Here is a 21,980-nt window from a genome sequence, read left to right on the forward strand (position 1 = left end):
TACACGTGGCTTATAAGAAATTTCTCTGTATTTCTAGACAAAGCAAGTTAGTCGGCCTGATACTAGTATGGTTACTATAATCACCAAACCATTCAGTTTGTATTGCAAAGAGCAGTTAAAGTTGTGTTTGGACCTATCCAGAAGTCAAAGCCTTTTGTGAAGAGATATGTTTCTCTGCTTACCTGATATTTCCAATGTAGACCATCAAGACAAACGAGGGATAAGAAGGCCTCTTTTTGATAAATCAGTTTTGAGATAGAAACCGAATAGCCCATACCTCTCTTACTTTCAGAGATACAACTTTTATTCAATGTCTAATAAAAAGAGCACGAGGACTACATCTCAGAGACCCTCAGAATTCTTTTCAGGAATAGGCTCTTCTCCTTCAACTAATAGGATTTCCTCCCTCAGCTAATATGCTCCCTCAGATTGGTTGAGAAATATTTGTATGTTTCATAAACAAATCCTGGTGGCTATTTATCACCTCCAAAATATGCCTTCTTTATACTGTCTTCATTATCTTTTGCTACGTCTTGAGATTTGGTTCCTTCACTTTATGATTTTATTAAATAGTGTTCTTTCCCTTCAAAGCACTCTCTCCGTTAGTAGTCATGTGTTAATTAGGAGAATTATTTGATTATTATCTGTCTTCCTCATTTGACCATAATATCATAAAAATAGAAATCATGTCTGTTTTCACAAATTTTTATACCTTAAGTTCCTAACACAGTGCCTAGTTCATATGAGTACTCTAAAAGTAACTAATATTTGGGGAATGAAAGAATATTTATACTTTACATGAATACCACTTTGCACTGAGTTGACAAAGGTTCATCCTTAATTCTAAAAGCTTATTACAGGGCAAGATAAACTTTACTCGAGGATTAAGGATAATAGAAAATGTAAAGAGTACCTTAGCACTGCTAATTAGGACCCAGTGCTCAACAGGTCTCATTGGTCAAAACTATGCTCAAGTCTCCCCATTGAAATGTCAGGTTTCTCATCACTTCACACACCTAATCCAAACATCAGCCCCAGGGTGAGGAGGACTTCTGTCTTCCCCACATTTTCTGCCACAGGATATTTTATAGCTATTCTCATCAGGAAGAAACTTCATTAGGACTCAGGGTAACAATCTGCACTCAGGAATAAGGACAGTGCATTTAATCATAATGTTCAACAATATATTCCCCAAACTCTAGCTTATGTTGTGTTAAAAAAAGTTAGACCTTACTGTGTATGAAGTCTCTCACCACAAATCAGATCAAGCCTCAAGATTTACCTGTCAGTTTTCAGGAATTATAAAATATGAAGAAACATGTAAAATGATAGTCTAGTATCAGGAAAATCCATGCTTTGGGAAATTCTTTGAATCAAGTGCCTCAGTTTTTTTCAACAAATAAATTACAAGGAGCAAAAAGAGGTATTATGGAAATATATAATTAAATATTAATTACTTGAAATAAGTAATTAAAGGAGACCTAAGAAACATTGATCTCATTTGTATCCAAGTTAGATCAAATTATTTTTTAATCTGGTTATTTGGTGATATTAAGAAAATATTAATTTTCTTATCTGATAATATATTGTGATTGTTTTTATTTATTTTTGTTTTTGTTTTTGTTTTTTTGAGAGAGAGCATGCACTCATGAGAGTTGGGGGGGTAAGGAGTAGAGGGAGAGAATCTTAAACAGACTCTGCCCACTGAGCACAGAGCCTGAGGAGTGGGGGAAGGGGCTCGATCTCACAAACTTGAGATCAGGACCTTAGCCAAAATCAAGAGTCTGACACTCAACCAACTGATCTACCCAGGTGCCCCTGGGGTTATGTTTTTAAAACTCCATTTCTATCTGTCATCTATCTATCTATCTATCTATCTATCTATCTATCTATCTATCTATCTATTCAGATGAAGTTTTTAAAAAATCCAATTCATTAAGTTCATTGACTTAAACCGAAAAATTAAGTAAATATCAAAAATACAAACATACAAAATCAATATGTTCAATCTATTTAATATCACACCAAGCAGAGTCACTTTTCATACTTTTTCTTAAAGTATATCAGAGTATCAGATCTAACCATTTTACCTACAACACTATGGTCTTTCACTTTCCTACCAGTAAATTTCAGGGTAAAAAGACAAACCTTTCATTTCCCAATAGCAAACAATTTCCAGGCAAGAGGCACCTGATTATGAGCTTGTATTTAGGAAGGAAAAAAGGGAAAAAAAAAGAGAAACAAACAGAAATACTTACTTTCTAATAGGAGTATTTTGCTAATAATACCCCAATTTTCACCAGGAATAATATGTTAGTTAATACTTGATTATTTTGGGTAATCCAGTTAAAGCCAAATTTTTTGTGTCCCAAACATATTTTGAAATATTAGAATTTTATGAGGCATACTTGAATTGGTTAGATTTCTAAAAATTTTTAAATTTGAAAAATTTTTAAAAGCAAGTTTTTAAATATATTAATCTTTTTATACTGGCATTAAGAAAAATGATCTGTAGAAATAACAATTACAGGGGCGCCTGGGTGACTCAGTCAGTTGAGCATCCTACTGTTGATTTCAGCTCAGGTCATGATCTCCGGGTCCTGAGATCAAGCCCTGTATCAGGCTCTGTGCTCAGTGGGGAGTCTGATTCTCTCCTTCTCCCTCTCCCTCTGCTCCTATCCCCACATGCACACTCTCTCTCAAATAAATAAATAAACCTAAAAATAACAATTACAAATATTATTCCATCATGATATAATTGATAGATTGATATATATTATACTTTTTTGAGAGATGGAAATCTGATTCATGAAAATAACAATATTGAAAACCAACAGATTGAAGACTTTTTAAAATTGCTTTTTGTATTGCAGTATGTTCTTCCTTAATAGAAACCTACAACTGAACCAGTGGTGTATAGAAATGTTTCTTTCTAAGGGCCTTCTAAGGGCAATTTCCATTGATGGAAATTGAAGTAAATTATCTTTAATAACAATATTACATACTGTGGAAGAAAATGAACTTTTTACCCAATCATACTTATCTAGTAGTAGTTGGTAGGTATATTTTTTATTTTTATTTATTTTTTTATTTATTTTTTTTTAAAGATTTTATTTATTTATTTGAGAGAGAGAGAATGAGAGATAGAGAGCACGAGAGGGAAGAGGGTCAGAGGGAGAAGCAGACTCCCCGCTGAGCAGGGAGCCCGATGCGGGACTCGATCCCGGGACTCCAGGATCATGACCTGAGCCGAAGGCAGTCGCGTAACCAACTGAGCCACCCAGGCGCCCGGTAGGTATATTTTTTTAAATGTTGTCTTTCCATGACCGCAGGTGTGATAGAATGAGAAGAGCAAGCATTGTGATACTTTGATTTGATATCAAAGCAAACATTTTAAACTATTATCTTTTCTTGACAAAATTTTTTTTCCGTGAAAATTCATCTTTTTCTAAAATCAACAATAATTTCACTTGGCTTTTACATATTGATATTAAAAGTTTTAAAATATAACTTAGAAATAAACTCAAGGCCTTTTCTTATTACATTTTTTAATCAAAATGATTGGAGTGATGATGTTTTGAAGTGCATTCTGAAGGTGAGTTGATGACTTTTATATGATGTTTCTCCAGTTCCAAAAAGAAACAATAATTAAGGCCCTACAGAACATTTTGTTACAAGGGTAAAAGACATCATGGAAGGCAAGTCAAAAGGAACATGTTCTTTATCAGACTAAATGGCTTATACATCCATTAAGTCAAAAACAGTTTGCTGGCTTCGTAGTTAGCCATTGTTCAGTGAAAAGTGGTGATACCCACTAGCAGCAGAATTGCAGAGCTATTGAATGAAGAGATCTTCTGAATCTTATAACTTGAAGCATACACCTTACCCTAGAAGCAATGTTAGACATAACAGAGTCTCTCAAACCCTGTCAACTCACACACGATGCAACTTGAAAGCCATATGGTTAATAGTAGAGCAAGGAATGAAATCCTGAGTTCTATGAATTTTCAACTTTATAGATTCTTTCTGGAGTTAATAATATGATTTAATACTCATCTGTAAGGTAACAACAGAAAATTAGCTTAACTAAATTGAAGAAGGGAAAGAAGGCATGGAAAAAAGAACATAGGAAAAAACCCCTGAATGTTATACTGAAAGAGATACTAGAAGTCAACATTACATATTTAGAGAGTTAGTGCTCTAGATGGTTATTTCTATTATTTTTAGTTAAATGATGTGAGAACTAATAGTATCATATAGACATTGTCTTGAAAAATCTCTTGTTTGATAAAAGGGCACAATTTATTAACCTTAACTTGTCTATCAAGCCTTTTAGAATTCCACTGTTTTGGTTAGTAAACTTTTTTCTGTGTTTTAAATTTTTTATTAAAGGTAGATAAATTTGTAAGTATAGTTATGCAAACAGTGTTGGTGTGGGGGCTTATGACTTAAGTCACTGGTAGCTTATAGTAATTTCATATTTGATGAAATTTCACATATGGTTTGTAAACATGATAACATTGACTCTTATGGATATTAAACACCCTACAAAACTTTAGTAAATCAAAAAGAAAGGCAGACATTTATACCTCTTGCCATTATACTACATTACTACCATTTCCTTATTCTCTGCCTTTGAAAAAGATTCAGGGATTTTTTACTCAGAGAATTTGCCTGTTTGTGTTTTCTTAAAAAGAAATAAAATTGGTTTGTATCAAATAATAGTGTATACCTCGTTAGAAAACATCAAAATACTGCAGGTATGATATAACCCCAATAGGTTCTTGATTTAAAAGAATTAATCATGTGTCTGGCAAGCAATTGTCCCTAATATACATTTCAAGGCATCTGTGAAAACTCATAAAGGAATGTGAAGAATAATGTAGCACATGTATTCTTTACATCTCTTTAACTGGTAATTCCACTAGGCAATCTAGTAATTCTATGTTAGATAATGATTAAGCTGTGAATGAGATACTAAATCACCATATAAGAAACAAATGTAATAGATTTTTTCCACTAACAATTTCAAAATCCAATTTTATCTAAATGGCTTATTAATGACCTTTATATTCAAAAGATTTTTGATAAAATATAAAAGTCTATACCAGTGCATTACAAGGATTCCTATAAGTCAATTTATGTTTAGTGTGATTATAGATTGGAGATATGATCTATGTGGCTCTGCTAAGCAAGTGGAGTTCTTGTTTAGATTTGCTATGTTATTGAAATTACAGTAAGTGCAATATATTATAATTCAATTAAATTAAATACTTTTTTTGAAGTATAGCGTGGCTATGAAAAACTTTTAACACATTGAATATTACTAGCATACCAAAATTCCTCCCTGACATCCTTCCCAGTCACCAGTACTTCACCCCAAATAAAATACTATCATGATTTCTAATTCTACATATTAGTCTTGCCCAGTTTTGAACTTAATATAAATTTTGTAGTTCTTTACATATATATATATATATGCTTTATGTATTCCATAGAAGTGATGTTTGTGAGATTACATCTTATTGCATGTAGCAGTAGTTTATTCATTTTCATTGCTATATAACATTCAATTCTAATAATACATCACAGGTAATTCATTTATTCTAATGTTGATGAATAACTGGGTTGTTTACAGTTTCAGTAATGAAAATGCTAGGTCATTCTTACAAGGAATTGCTGAATGAATGAAGATGCTAGGTCATTCTTATAAGGAATTGCTGAGTCACAGGGTATGCATATGATCCACTTCAGTAGATAATACCAAATTGTTTTCCAAAGAGTTGTACCAATTTACACTTACTACCAGTGTATGTGAGAATTCTCGCTATTCTGCATTTTTGCCAAAAATAGATATTTTCAATCTGTTGTATTTTCTTTTAATTTAAGGTAGTGAGTTTGTGATGATATCACATAGTGGTTTTAATTTATATTCCCTTTATATCAGTGGCACTGGACATTTGTTTAGGTGTATGTTAGCCATTTGGATATCCTGTTCAAACGTTTTCTCATTTGTGTTCCCTTCTTTTCTATTGATATATGAGGATACCTCATACATACTGCATATGAATCCTTTGTGGTTTACGTGTATTGCAAATAATCCTCCTCCACTCTGTGGCTTACATTTTTTATGCTCTTAATAGCATCTTTTAATGAGCAGAAATTCCAAACCAAGAGCAGGGAAACATTCTCCTTTCTAGTTATCTCACTGTCATCCTTACCTTACACACTTGTATGTACAAACACAGAAGAGAACTTTAAAATTTTCCCTTTTTGCCATATCAAGCTCAGTTGAGAACTGAATTTCTTTACTATTAAAAACAACTCATTGCTTCCATATGGTTTGAAAAGTGATATGCCCAACTTCAACATTCTTTCCTTCATCTGACAATTTATGGGACAGGAATCATCAGCAGTGACATACCTAGCACAGGTGATACCCTGAGTAGGTTATTATCAAGCAGTAATCATGAATGAGATATCTAAAAATAGTGACCAGAAAGAGAACACAGACAGTAAAGATATATATATATATATGTGTGTGTGTGTGTGTATATATATATATATATATATATATATATATATATATAATGATTATGTCAGTTAAAGTTAGAGAATATAAATTTGGAATTATTACAGTACAAAATAGGGAATAATGTAGTGGGTAATTTTTTTTTTTTTAGTTATTATTGTACTTTTAAAGAATGGGAAAGTATCTTACGCATATATTGGTCTACAGCTGTAATAAATTATAATCACTTTAAATTTTCTGTTTGCAAGTCTTAATCTGCAGGTTTGTCGATGACTTTATCAGGATTATCTTCTTAAAATATTTATGGTCAGTAGGCAATATAACCAGATTTGCAACTCTAATTCTGCTTGTAGTTAATCAACAAACATTTTTCATTAATTTTAATGAAAAAAAAATCTTTCACATAATACAGTGGATATACATCATTTAAAAAATATCTAAAAGGGCGCCTGGGTGGCTCAGATGGTTAAGCGTCTGCCTTTGGCTCAGGTCATGATCCCAGGGTCCTGGGATCGAGTCCCGCATCGGGCTCCCTGCTCTGTGGTGAGCCTGCTTCTCCCTCTGCTTCTCTCTCTCTCTCTCTGACTCTCATGAATAAATAAATAAAACATTAAAAAAAAAAATAAAAAAAAATAAAAAATAAAAAATATCTAAAATATGAGGAAAAGTTTGGCAATATAATGATAAAAATCCTGTTTTACAATAAATTCCAGAAAGTACAGTATTATTTTACATTGTTGTTTCTTTAGGATCAATTCTTTTTTTTTTTTTTAAGATTTATTTATTTATATGAGAAAGAGAGAGAAAATGAGAATCCTCAAGCAGATTCCCAGCTGAGCACAGATCCCACTAGGCTTGATTCCATAACCATGAGATCATGACCTGAGCTGAAATCAAGAGTCAGTCACTTAACCACCTGAGCCACCCAGGCGTCCCAGGACCAATTCTAATAGCTTCCAGTATTTTAAACTCGGACTTAAAATTCAAATGATCAATTCAAGTTTTTTCTGCCATTTTGTAATCACTGAACTATAATTATTTATTTCTACTCTGTTGTTTAAAGTGAGGCTTAAACTGTGCTTAGAGAGATCTCAAATGATTCCAAATCTTTATGAACTCATTCTGGAAACAAATGCATATATCAAGCCCAGCTTTAAACTGAGATTTAAATTAAATTCCATGTAGAATACAATGTTTACTAGAGGATAAATAACACAAATGTGCTAATTTGAAGCTTACATATATATTATTAAAACTCAGTAGTAACTGTAGCAATTGATTAGAACTTTGAACAATACAGAATTTTTTCTGGAAGGAAAATTTTATCATTGATTTAAGGTATGGTGTTAATAAAAAGTATACTAACTTCAGTCAAACTATACTATTGTTTTTAAATTCTCTACAGTCAATGTACCTCATGGATTGCCTACACCACAGATGGACTGCTCCTATGCCTATCTTTGACTTGCCTCTACCAATCACTGTGAGTTTTTTAACTTTAAAGATATCCAGATTTAAACTTTTAACTGAATTTCTGATTGATGCCAATACTTAATGGTAATGCACTATGAGAGGAACATCTCTGTTTGACATGTAAAACATTAAATTCTTCTCTTGAATATCCAATTGACAGCATTAAATAGTATTCAAGTTGCCTCTCAGGGAACAGATGTGCACTATTTAAGGTCAGGAAGGTTTATCACAAACTAGAAGCACAGTAACATTCTCACTTTGTATTTATGAACTTTACTTTGGATTTACAGCTCTCTGATGTCTATCATAGTATCATAAAATGCTCATTTTCATCACTCAGTGTCTTCAACAAGGATTCTAGTATTAATAAAAAATAATATTTTTTTACATTTCCATGTCCTTTATAGCTTACACAAACGACAGAATATTTTCATGTACATATACATACAAATCAAACAGACATATAGTTTCTTATTGCCATCACAGTTAAGATGTTTTTATTTCCATTTTTCAAGTGAGGAATCTGTGACTCAGAGAACATTAACAATTTGTCTGAGCTCATGTGTTTATTCAATCAACAAATATTTATTTAGTCCTTATGACAAATTCTACATGAGGAAATGGGAATAAAACGAGGTCATGCACAATTATTCCCCTCAAAAAGTTTTGAACGAATGTATGGCTAAGCTTGAACTTGACCCAAGATTTCAAACTCTTGGCCCATAACTCTTTCCACTCCATACTACTACTCCTGTGAAGCTCAGTGAGTGAAGGCAGATATATTGGAAAATCCCTGCAAGAATGCATTCAAGTAAAGAACATTGTTAGGATTACATGTTTTATATCTTAATAGTTTCATGTCTCTGCCATCCTGGTTTCAGGCTCTTGACATCAGGCTGAATGCAGTATGCTCTATCTTCTTATTGCACAATATGAAAGATCAGTGGGGAAGGCAAGATATATGTTTTTAAGTACAGAATATCAGAATGCATTCTAAATTGTGCTAAGGGGTGTGTCTTTATTCCTTCTAACAAGAACCAGAAGTAGCAGGGAAAATTCTCTTTAATGGTTGTAACTTCATTGATTTTTTTTTTTATCATTGTTGTCACAGAAGATGTAAAAGATTTTTTCTTAAGACAATTCTTTTCATGATGATGATAACATTTATATTCTACTAGCCTTCCAAAGGGAAAAAGGCAGAGTATAGTATTATGTTTCTTATTGTGTAAAAAGAATGGAGTTGTGTATAATGAAGTGGAAAAGAAAGAAAATGAACACAATATCATTATACTATATTATAAGCCATTAAGAGCAAGTGAGACGTACATGGGTTTTGTTTGGTTGTCCAAAGTTCTTTCAAAGCAGCTGCATTAGTAGTTGATGTTTATACTGTAAAGAGATTTTCTAAAAAGTTAAAGAAAAAAACTTTTATGGTTCTAAGGTGGTATTCCTTAGAATATGAGAAAAGGAAAATGAATTAAAAAAACGAGTGCAACTACTCTATATGTTATTGTTTATCAGAATTTATTTAACAAATCATTGGGTGAATGAATATAGTCCTTCCCATATGACTTGACTTCCTTTCGAAATTCTGCACATTTGCAAGTAGATATAGTTGTCTTCTGTTATTATTTATATACTTTTCTTATGCCATAAACTATTTGGGGTTTTCAGTCTGAATAATACCTAACCTCGCATCTACTATCTGCATAACTAAAGAAAGGCAATATTGGTATAAAGGCAAAATAAGTGTAGCTTGAACTAAGTTAGATTATTTATCCAAAGCCTGTGAGATCTTCCTAACCATGGATTCTCACCTGCTGATTGGCTGGTGGTATTATCTTGCCTTCTTCTCAGAAACAGTGATAGGAAATATATAGTATATTGGGCAGAGTCAATAAAATGTCGTTTAGAATCTCAACTGTACTACTTTGTAAAAGTGCTGTAACAATATAAAATAGAATATCTGTGCCTCATGGTTATTATGGCTTTTTCCTAAAAATTTCCTAAAAAGAAATGTCCTAAATTTTTCTCTACAAATTGTCTAAAACCAAGTAAATACTTGGAAAATGAAAGCTATCATTAGCAATATTAATAATATAAAGATGAAATCAGTGGTGGATATGAAATATTGTTCATAAGGTTATTCATGTACAACTTATATTTTATTATTATCACTAACTTTAAAAGATACAATAAATCATATTGTATTGTATTTTTTCATAATCCACATGCAGTACTCAGTTTCTTAAGATAATAGAATCTCAGAGTTAGGACACAAAATGCCAAGCGCTCGTAAGTCAACATGATTTTTCAGATTCTTCAAATTCTCACACTTTTTTCTTATTTGACTATATATAGCAAGTCCAAGAAAGAAAAATAATATGCTAAAATTAAATATAATTATATATGATTTATATATATATATAAATCATATATATTTATAATATGATTTCCTGCTTTATACCACTAAAACCTGTACTGTCATAATGACTGAATGGATACTCAGTTGAGTTTTTCTTAAAGACTCCGTAATAGTTATTTTCATTAGAAGAGCATCTTTTAATTATGAGTTGTCTATCTTTAATGCTTTCTCAATAACATCTAAGCTTTACAAGAATGAGGATCAATTGTAAAGTTGCCCTGTATTTAACATAGGCATGCCCTAGAAATCCTTGGTTCTACAAAGCATTTATTGAAATCAAGATTCACTTTTTAAATCTGTATAGAGAAGAAACTCTATTGATTCAAATTCTACCAAGTGGGAAGTGTAATGATTAGTGAGCAAAAACAAAACCTTAGAGTGTTCAGAGAGAGAACACACATTGATAGCTCAGCTGAATCAAACACCAAGTAAACAAAGTTAGAACTCTGTTGCTTCAGCAATTCTAACAAAACACCACATACCTATATTGTATGTGAAGTGTATTACATACTATTTTTCCCATGTGGTAATGTATGGTCTCTCACACAAATTGCTCTCTTTTACTATATTATGTTCTAGCCATTTTATTTAAAATATTTTACTAAAAAGATAATATGCCATAAAACTATGATAAAAATTTCACATGATTTTACATAGGCCACCTTCCTCTGAAAATTTTCTTTCTCTCTTAATTTGAGCTTATCTCTTTTCAAAGTTAGTTTGAGATTATAGTACTTTGAAAATGATTAGTCGGGCAGTTCTCCATTTGTAAATCGCATTGTGAAAAATCATATTGAAATAAAATTTAGATAGGGAATCTCACAAACAATAATCAGTATTTTTAGAAAAAATAAAAACATAATGAAGGCATTATTTGCAAGGTGATGCATAATTTCTTTACTTCGGGGAATATATGCTGCACAAAGAAAGAAAGATATTTTACTTAATATTCTTTTTCTTAAACACTAATGTCACAGGAAAGGCAATAATAGAACACCTGTGAAAAAGAAAATCATAGTAAAATCTCAAAAAATTATGGCTGAGTAGGAATAACATACACCAAGTCACTGACCTTACGCTACAGAAAATTGATCCATTAAAGAAAGGCTGAAAATGAACAGGATGGAATCATGATAGTAATTGTAATATGAGGAGACTATCAGAGACCCAGTTAAATATTTGGAGAGTGATCAGATGTATTTATGATGTTAAAGTTTTTCAGGATTGTACTAAAACCAGAAAATAATAGCTGCTGAGAACCTTTGCCTGTAACCCATAAACATCTGAGCCTAGCCTTCTTTACTAAGGTTTAGAGGATGTCAGATTGGTCCTGCAGCCATTAATCTACTACCACTCTCCAACAGACCAAGAAAGGGAATGGGTCTTTGGGCTTGTCCCTTAGAGAGGTGTTTGTGAGGAAAGGTTGTCAAGGGAAGAGAGAGACAAGGGCACTCGTAGGAAGAAGGGGAATCTAGCACATTATTCACTTCTCTCCTTGACATTTACATAAATGTGCACTTGCTGAACTGTCCCTTTTTCGTATGAGAGCAAAGAGAGATGGCTGTTTCAAGAATAGGATAAAGATGTGTATGGGCTTGCCATGGTTGAAGTGGGCACCTGGAAAAGTAGCTTTATTTGAGCTCTGCTGCCTGTGCCCCATAGAAGAATTTGCTGGGCGAGGAAATCCCAGCAACATGTGCCCCTTGGGGAAGAGCTAAGGGAGAGTGAATGAGTTTGTGTCCAAGTAGGATCTCTCAAATGAGGATATTATGTGGTGAAGAGGTCTGCAGAGGTCTCATACAGTTTTCAGAGACTCCAAATGCCTAGAGGAAATTAAATAAGCAAACAAACTGTCAATATCAGTTACATAAAGGTACAATTTAGAAAAAAGTAAATAAAATAGTGACCAGTTTGAGTGATCTATATCCCATTTCTACCCTTCTACTTGTCTAGTGAGAAGGAAGAGCAGGTGTTGAGGAGGGAAGGAGTTTCACTCTTCATTAATCTTTAGCAAATTAATTTTCTACATCAAGATGGTGAACCACTCACAAGAATAGTGTACTGAGAACTCTGCAAACATCTCTGACTTATATGAAGGAAAATTAAGGAAAAGTCATTTTTGCACTTTTATTTGAGAGGGGTACAAGAGAAAGGAGCATTCCTAAGGGCCGTGATGGTAACTACAGAGGTCTGAGAGTATCTCAGTGGACCTGGACCATGATTTAATTCATATACAAACTGACCATAGAGCAACAACATAGATGGAGCTAAAAAGTATAATGCCAAGTGAAATAAGTCAGTTTATTATCTTTCAGAGAAAGATAAATATCGTATGATTTCACTCATGTGTGGAATTTAAGAAATAAAACAAATGAACAAGGGAGAAAAAGAGAGACAAGCCAAGAAACAGACTTTTAACTGTTGAGAACAAACTGATGGTTACCAGAGGGAAGGTGAAATAGGTGATGGGGACTAAGGAGCACACTTGTCATGAGCCTTGGGTGATGTATGGAACTGTTGAATCACTATATTGTACACCTGAAACCAATATAACACTGTATGTTAACTAACTGGAATTTAAATAAAAATAAATAATTTTAAAAAGTTCGCACCAAATAAAAATAAACTGTAACACAAAAACATAGAAGTGGTGTACCTACTCATAGGACACAGACGTGCTACATTTATATAGCCATTCTCAGATGCAGGAATATTTCAAATCTCAGAAAATATAATAGAAAATAGCAATGCCTAAGTAGAGGTATATGACATTAATGACTGAAAAGCAGTTGATAATAAATTTACTTGGCCATCAATTATGTGAAATTATATAAGAATTATTCCCACTTTTTTTTTTTTTTAAGAGAGGGAAAGATAGGGTGGGGAGGGGCAGAAGGAGATGATAGATAGAGAATCTTAAGGAGGCTACCCACCCAGCCTGATGCGGGGCTCAATCTCACAACCCTGATATCATGACCTGAGCCAAAATGAAGAGTTGGACATTTAACCGATTGAGCCATCCAGGCGCCCCCACTAATATTTTTAAATTAATCATGAAATTAGTCCTAACAGTGGATCTATAAAGCTATCATTCAGATTGTTTAATCTTACTATAAAAATCAGTCTTCACCTAAATCCATGTAAGTTACAAATTCCTATAGTCATACACTGTTCTTTTCAAGAATATCTTAAGTAATTTTTAATAGTATTTTTACTCATATTTGTATTACCACCCCTGTTGATTGTAACATATATTCTACCCAATCATAAATACTGCAAAGAGGCCTGAGGCAGAGGGGGAAATTAGTTTATTTAATGTAATGAAATTTAATTTTCCTTTTTGAGTGAAAAAATACAGAAACCCAAAAATAAAAATAAAGAGTGGAATTAAGTTATTGAATCATTCAATACTGATATTAAGCATCCAATATACCTGTAATAATTACTTAATTATTGTCATTTAAAAAGTTAAATACATAAAGCCTCTGTTTCAAGATATTAGGCTGAGCAAATATGTATTTCTTTCACCCTTCCAAGACCCTTCAAAAACATGAAAAAGGATATAAACCCTTCCCTGGGAAGAATACCATAAGAAGCCAAAATATTTAAATACAGTTTTAGACGATAGAGAGAGGATGGACAAAAATGACAGATTAAAAGAATAAAGAGAGAATAATTACAGATAAGCCAAGGAGAGACCCAAAGTGGAATAATGAGATTTGTTGAGGAGACTATTGAGAAGACTCGTGGAGATGTATTACAAGAAATTTCAGTAAAAAGTATATAAAATTTTTTTACAAGTTAAAAAATCCATTTGAACATGAAACATCCTAGGATACAGTTTATTCCATTTGTTGTGTTTCATCCTTAAATTATGTTTCAAAGTTATTAAATTTCACTTTAACTGTAATTATAGAGAACTTAGTGGAACACAGAATTTAAACAATGCTTAATAGTAAAGTTCTTTTGAGATTTGGGGTATTAAATATGGAATGATATAGCATGCTGTTTAGGAATACTCATTATGGAGCCAGATGGACAGAAGCTCGAATCTAGCTCTCCTGCTCAATAGCTGAGGGTTACTGGGAAAGTACCTGAAACTTACAAAGCCTCAGTTTCTTTCTTTCTTTCTTTTTTTTTTTTTTTTTAAAGATTTTACCTATTTGACAAAGAGACTGCGAGAGAGGGAACACAAGCAGGGGTAGGGGGAGAGGGAGAAGCAGGCTTCCTGCCAAGCAGGGAGCCCGATATGGGGCTCGATCCCAGGACCCTGGGACCATGACCTGAGCTGAAGGCAGATGCCCAACGCCTGAGTCACCCAGGCGCCCCATGAAGCCTCAGTTTCTTTTTCTGGGAAGCAGAGATGAGGACCACCTGATGGAGTATCTGTCACATATAAAGAGATAACACAAGTAAAGCCTCTAGTTAAAATGACATTTGGCACATTCAATAAATGTTAGCTTTTATGTTATTACTTATTATTTATACAGAGGGTCAACATTTCTTCCTTTCTTCCCGCCATATTAACTAGTGTAGCAATATAGCTGCAGATAAATCTCATTCTTCACTTCACATTCTGGTTGAGCAGTGAAATGTCTCTCTCCCAGGAATAAATGGAAGAAATACTCTCCCAATGCTAGCTGCATGTATATACTATTGTTTCTAATCCACTGTACAGTTTCTGCATAGAAAACAAGAAAATGATGGTTAAGAATAAGAAAATCAAAATAAATCAAATGAATTGGGGTTGAAGCTGGAATTTCCTTTCCCAGAAAGGAGAAGAATGATGCTTGGATTATTTTATATAATTCTGTCTTTTCCTGATAAGTAGTGTACCAGAGAATGAATCTAGATTTGATCCTCTCCTGACAAAGGGAAGGAGTAAAATCCAGATTAGATGTTATAACACCAAGTGCATGCATAGAAAGGCCAGGTGAAAGCACAACAGGGGGGCTCTTTTCCTCTTCGTTTTATACCTGCAGGCTGTGTCTGTAGACTTTATTCCATTTCTTATGGACTTATATATGTAAAGGCATGCACTAGAGATAAGGTTTTAATGTTTCAACTCCAGTAAAAGAATATTGTTAATGTTAGGCAATGCCACTTCACCATCACACTCAGGTTGAAGATAATGCTCTATGAGAAGACTATGTAAATGAAAGTTCTCAACAAAGTAGGAAATTGGGATTTCTTTAGGGAAAATTTTGGTTTATTCAAATCAAGTTCATAATGGCTCTTGGAAAAGTCAAATAAAAAATTCTGTTAAAAATAGCTACCATATTCTGAAATTAATCATCTTTTCTCATTCAAATTATTCTTTCTAGCATGTAATACATATTATGCTATATGATGGGCACTTTAAAATTAGTCCAGTTATGTGAAAATATAGTGAAAATACATATTTCACATTATAAAATATCCATACTTAATTTAATATTGCATGTCAAAATACTTCTGATGCAAAGCACTGAGACCTACTTTCTTGCTTTAAGAAGGTTTTTAAGTGAGATGAACTAATAAGATACTGGAAATGCAGGAGATGATTGCTGAAAGTTCCTGAAGTTGCTCTCCATGGAATAAAAAGCCAAAAAAATACTGTTAAAATAAGAAAGGATAAAAGAAAAGGGAAGAAATCTCAAGGAGCAGAGGTAGAAAGATATGTGGGATTCTGCTGAGGATATGTGGAAATACAAGCACAGTGGGGCAATAAAAAATAAAAATTAAGCCCATGCCTGGACTATATGTCAAAGAAAGACTTTTATGAGTTCATTGCTGAGTAGGAGGTCAAGCTATTATATACAACCTTATGACTTGTTATAAATACTTAAAAAAATGAAAATATTTCAAATTATTCTCCATGAGCAGTTACAGTATGTTTTCACTGCCCTTTCTGGGTCACACACCTTTCTTAAATGCATAAAACCACAGCACCCTCCTTCAAGTTTCCACTTGATTCAATTCTTAGAAAACTTGTCAAACTAAATCCACCTGGGTCCACTCACTTCCAGATATTCTTGCACCTGTGTGTATCTTGCCATGTCAATAGGAGCAATATGCATGTCTCTATCATTTATGTTTGCAGAGATTTATTTATCCTGGAGCTAACTTCTGTATTACATTGCCCTTGCAGGCAAGAAATATATCTTCTGCTTCTTTTTAACTCCTTGTGGCAATCTAGTATTGGACACGTACAGGACTATTAAAATGTATTTTGCTGTGTTTCTGGATAGTCATGTAATAGTTGAAGAGAATAAAACATTCATAAACATTTTAAGATTCTAGGGGAGAAAGATTTATTTCAGAATCATTCTCATTTACAATAGAATAGAAAGAGGTCTCAAAAATAGATGATTAACATGAGTATTATATAATGAGTATTTTCCTACAGCCACATAGATGTACAGATAGATGGAGACTTTTGAGGTCTATCCAAAAAAACTTAAATGTATTTCTTCCACTGGTATTATTTACGGATTTGTTCAACAAACATTTATTGAGCACCTGTGCTTCACTTGGGACACATTGATGGATAAGTAAAGTTTTCTGTCCTAGAGGGGTTTACAATTCAATAAGGCCAAGAGGGCTATAAGTAAACAATGGCACAGATTCAGCAAAAGCATAGATAGTCCCACAGTGCTATGGGAACATAGAAGAGAAAAACATATGTCTCTGTCATTTATCAGAAATTTTTTGAGCATCAAATATGTTCAAACACTTTTGGATAGATGGTAGGGACTTAATAATGAGTAAGTTTTCATAGAGTTTATATTCTGGTGAATGAAAATAGCAAGTAAGCAAATAATAGTATGATAGAAGAAATGCATTCAGAATTATAGTATAGCATGAGCAAAGACAGCTTGCCTAGGTACAAAGTCTGTCTCTTTCACTTGCTAAAGTTCAACATGGGATAAATTAATTAATGTCCCATTACCTCATTTTCCTCGTCTCTAAAATGTGGATGATAACCATGCTTAACCTGCAGCATTATTATGATTATTAAATACTCTAATATATGCAAAGTACTTAGAAGAATGTTTGGCACGTGTTAAATACTACATGTGTTTGATATTGTTATCATGCTATGATACCACATTAAAGGGATCAAATCAACACTTTGATGCTCAGGAAGACCTGCGGGAGGAAATAATATCTATGGTAAAGATGGAAATGTGCTAGAGGATAGCTGTTGGAAGCTAAGAGTGTGAGGTAAAGGGGAAGGAGAGGACATATCAGACTGAAGTGAAAAGATCATAGCATTTGGGAGAAATTACTTTGATATTTCTGGAGGGAGGGTGATACAGAAACTGGAGAAAGCTAAAAGTTTGGAGAAATAATAGCCAGATATGAAGTATCTGAAAGAAGTAGTACCAAACTAAATTTTCAAGAATCAGCAATAATTAAATGGATCAAGACAGCCAGGTAGGAAGGACAGTCTCAGAGGACCGAGAAGTGAGAGGAGAGGTAAGAGTTGTACGGCGTTGCAGTGTGTTCCAGGACCTCGCGCACTCTGGTTTTACCAACATATAAAGCGTGAGAAAAGCAGTGAAGAGAGATGAGGCTTTATAGTCACATAGGGATCAGGTTTCAGAGAAGGACTAGAGCAGAGATGTTCTTCACGGCCACAAAATGCCTCTTAGGCACTATCCTGTGAATAATGGGGAACACTGAAGTATTATATGAGTCATAGAGGACAGTGGAAGGATTTTCAGCTACAGAAGTGGTAGATAGTTTTGTTTTAGTGTGAGGGGATGGGTTGAAGCCACGTGACCTTCCTTATTAGGGCGTTATTGAAATAGTACAGGTAAGCACTGAATGAAGCCTGAATTTAAAGTGGATGTGGTAGGTATCAATAATTGAGAAGAAATATTTAGGATTCATACTGATGATAGATAGCATTGTGGGTTGCACTGTAATGAGGTAACCAATATGCTTGCCAATTCTTTTTTTTTAAATTTTTTTAAAAGATTTTATTTATTTATTCATGAGAGAGAGAGAGAGAGAGAGAGAGAGGCAGAGGGAGAAGCAGGCTCCCAAGGAGCAGGCAGCCCGATGTGGGACTCGATCCCAAGACTCTGGGATATGACCTGAGCCGAAGGCAGACGCTTAACCATCTGAGCCACCCAGGCGCCCGCCAATTTTCTTTTTTGGGGTGACCAGAGGAATATAGAGGCAAAGCATGGAAATCTCTTACATTAATTTTGGACATGATGAATTTGGTGGTGGCACATTTAAATAAGGTGTTATGCAGATAAGTGTCATATAAGCCATCAGGAAAATTATGGAACGGAAATGCCAGTGTTCAGTCAGCTCCCTTTTATATTTTGTGGAAATGATGACAGTGGTTCAGATCACACTTGGCAGGTATTCAGAGGAAATGAATACCAGTAAACCAAATTCACAATTTGGGAGTATACTGATATGCCAAAGAGAGACCTGCAAAGACGGCCATCAATGAATAGTTCCAGAAGCATTCCGAGTCTTGAGAGACAATATTTATATGGAATTCAAAACACTTTTAAGTAAATACTTCTAAGAAAGATTAACAGGGTTGAATTAGTTGAAAGGCTATAAAACAAGATCTTGCTCTTGAGGTTATAGAGGCCATCAGGGACCTCTGAAAGGACAGGGTTTTTGAAATGGTGAGGGAGAGAAAAGACCACAGTCAGCTGAGAACTGAATGGAGCATGAGTCAGAGACAGTGATTATAGTTATGAAGGATGAAAGGTAAATGGAAAGGCATTTTTATTGTAAGACACCTGGCTGTATGCATTGCGCTAAATTTAGAGGCAATGTGAGTAGAGAAATAGAGGTTTGAAACTTAACGGTGGCAGAGGAAGAGGAGAGGAATGATGATGGAGAAAAATGATAGTGGAGAGGATGGAATCAAGAACTACTGTGGAGGTATGTGCTTTCAAAAATAGGAGGGAAAATAATTTTCTAATGCTAAAAAGTAGAGTAGAGATGGAGAGAAAGCTTCTGTTTTAGGATTCAAAGAGACAAGCATAGCTGGTGCAGCCTTTTTTCCTCCCCCACATTCTCTTGACTTGAATGTTAATGCAAAGCTAGGAGATGGAGCTGTTCTCTGTAGCCATGGACAAAGTGCAAAAGAATTTTAAGAATGTTGATTGTGGTGTCAGTGGGCTGTTGAACCAATTCCAAGAGGCTCCTCCCTCCAGGGTCATAATGATTAAAATTTTAACAATTTTCATTTATGACATTTTATTTCAAGATGGTTTTTTTGCTGTTACTTACAGCCACAAGAATCCTAAATGATCCATTAAAAAATATCCCTGAAACACAGGAGAGGGAAACTTTAAACATATGTTGAAGTGCTTTTGTGGCAGTAGTATTTAGTTGGCATTTCATAGGAGAACAGAGAGTAGATTTGAGATTAAGCTGGGATCTTTCTTGGTAGTAATGGAGGAAGGTCAGAAGTGTAAGAGTTTTGAAATGATGAGTCTTGCCTGGGCCAAGGTTCAGGATGAAGTTGTGAGAATAAGTGACAAAGTAAAGTAAGGTGAAGATCACTGGTATTGAAAAGGCCAAATATCTGAAGATAAGGAGTTGGATGCGTTGTCTGTGTGAATACTGAACAAACCAAACACAAACGCATAAACTGGGGGTTAGAGGAACATTTTGAACTAGGTTTGATTGCAATATAACATATCTTACTTCATGTACTCAGATGTTATTTATCAGAAGATAATTCCAAAGTATTTATTTCCAATATTTCCTATACTTAACTGTCCTCAATTTTCCAGTTATATATTAAGCTGCCTCAACATCTCCATTTGGATAGCATATTAACATCTAGAAGTTAGAATGTCCAAAACAGACTCTTTGATTTATCTCTCCAAACCTGCTCTACCCTGTCTTTTCCATTCCATAAAAAAGCACACAAATCACCAATATTTTTGGCCAAAAAAATGTCCTCCTTCTAGAAGGAATCCATTAGTTCATCTTCTGTCTTCAAATACATGTCCCATATCTGTCCTTTTCTCTCCATCTCCACTGTTGCAACACAAGTCTAAGCCATCCTCCATCCTCTTTTTTTGTGTTTGTTGTGTACTGCAACCAGTAAGTAGTCTCCCTGTGTGTACTCTTGTGTGTGCTTTGTATAATTTTTCAAAAATTTTAATTAAAGTATAGTTGGCATATTAGTTTTCTGTGTACAACATAGTGATTTGATGATTTTGTACAATATGAAATGCTTATCATGAGAAAGGTAGTTATCATGTGTCACCACATAAAGTTATTGCAGTATTATTGACTATATTCCCTATGCTGTGCTTTTCATCCTCGTGACGGATTTTATAACCGGAAGTTTGTACCTTTTAATCCCCTGTCTCTGCTCTTAAGTTCTTATAAGCCATCCATAATGAAGAAAACAAAATTGTATTGCTAGCTCTCATATCATATGATTGATCTGTCTAAAACAGATCAATCTGTTTCAGTGGATTCTTCAAATGGAATGAAATCTAAATTCTCAATGTAGCTTATATATTCATATCATATCTGATCCTTCTTTTTCCTCTATTATCTATTTTACATATTTGTTCCCTAATTTACCAAGCTTCAGTCATACAAACCTTCTTTATACTCCTTGAACATAGCAGGCTACTCCCTACCTTAAAAAATTTGCACCAGCTGTTTCTTCTATCTGAAAGACTGGTCCTTTTGGTATTCACAAGGCTGGCTTGTGATCCCCTATGATACTGAGATCTCAGACTAAAAGTCACCTTTTCACTGGTGCCTTCTGTGAACATACAATCTTGTCAACTTTATCAGTTCTCCTTGTTTTAATTAACAGTATAGTACTTGACACTTGATGCTTGACACTGTTTTTTTCAGCTTATATTTTTGTTGATCCAGTGTCTTTTCCCTTCCCTCCCTACATGTTAACAGCTCCATGAGAGAAGAGGTTTTGAAGTCATGTGCACTGCTGTATTCTCATTGTCTACAAATTTCAGAGTCTTTTTTTAGGTATTTATTAAATTTTTGTTGCATGAATTAATGTATTTATGTTTGTCCTAGATTAAGAGTTCTAGTAGAGATTTTTGAAAATTATGGAAAATTAAGGACTGGAGATAAAAACATAGCATATGATTGAAGACAGTATGAGAGCAATAGAAGGAGGGGTGGTTAACTCATATCACATCTTTACAGAATACCATCCAAAAATTACTGGACATTTATACAGTTTAATTTATCTAAATAACTTTTCTTGCCCAAGACAGAGTAGGACTGAAGAGCATTCCACTGAAGAGAGTATATGAAACAACCATACTCAGGTAGAGGAAGTCCACACCAAACAGATGTCATAAAGAGCACAAAACAAACAAGATGCCTCATATGTTGGCTGAGCCCCTGTTGGTTCAATGCAGATTCTCAGCAGAAATCATTAAAGTTTATTCCTCATATAGAGTTCTAAACTTTTTAAAAATAAATTTACCAGGGCAGCAACTACAAAAATTAAAAATGGCAACTTAACATATATATCAGGATTATAGTTTATTTTATCTTAGAATATAAATGTGGAAAACTAAAGCA

At 33.9% G+C, this 21,980-nt stretch overlaps 1 long non-coding RNA gene across 1 annotated transcript in view; it reads left to right on the top strand.

The window, feature by feature from the left end:
* LOC113929275 overlaps positions 1 to 21,440 on the top strand; it is an 86,275-nt gene extending 64,835 nt beyond the window's left edge. The window contains exons 2-3 of the long non-coding RNA XR_003522145.1: positions 7,938 to 8,015; positions 21,336 to 21,440. This is a non-coding gene — a long non-coding RNA (uncharacterized LOC113929275). The remainder of the gene's footprint in view (positions 1 to 7,937; positions 8,016 to 21,335) is intronic.
* Positions 21,441 to 21,980: the final 540 nt, after the last annotated feature.

Source organism: Zalophus californianus, chromosome 5 (genome assembly GCF_009762305.2).
Source record: "Zalophus californianus isolate mZalCal1 chromosome 5, mZalCal1.pri.v2, whole genome shotgun sequence".
NCBI classification, from domain to species: Eukaryota; Metazoa; Chordata; class Mammalia; order Carnivora; family Otariidae; genus Zalophus; species Zalophus californianus.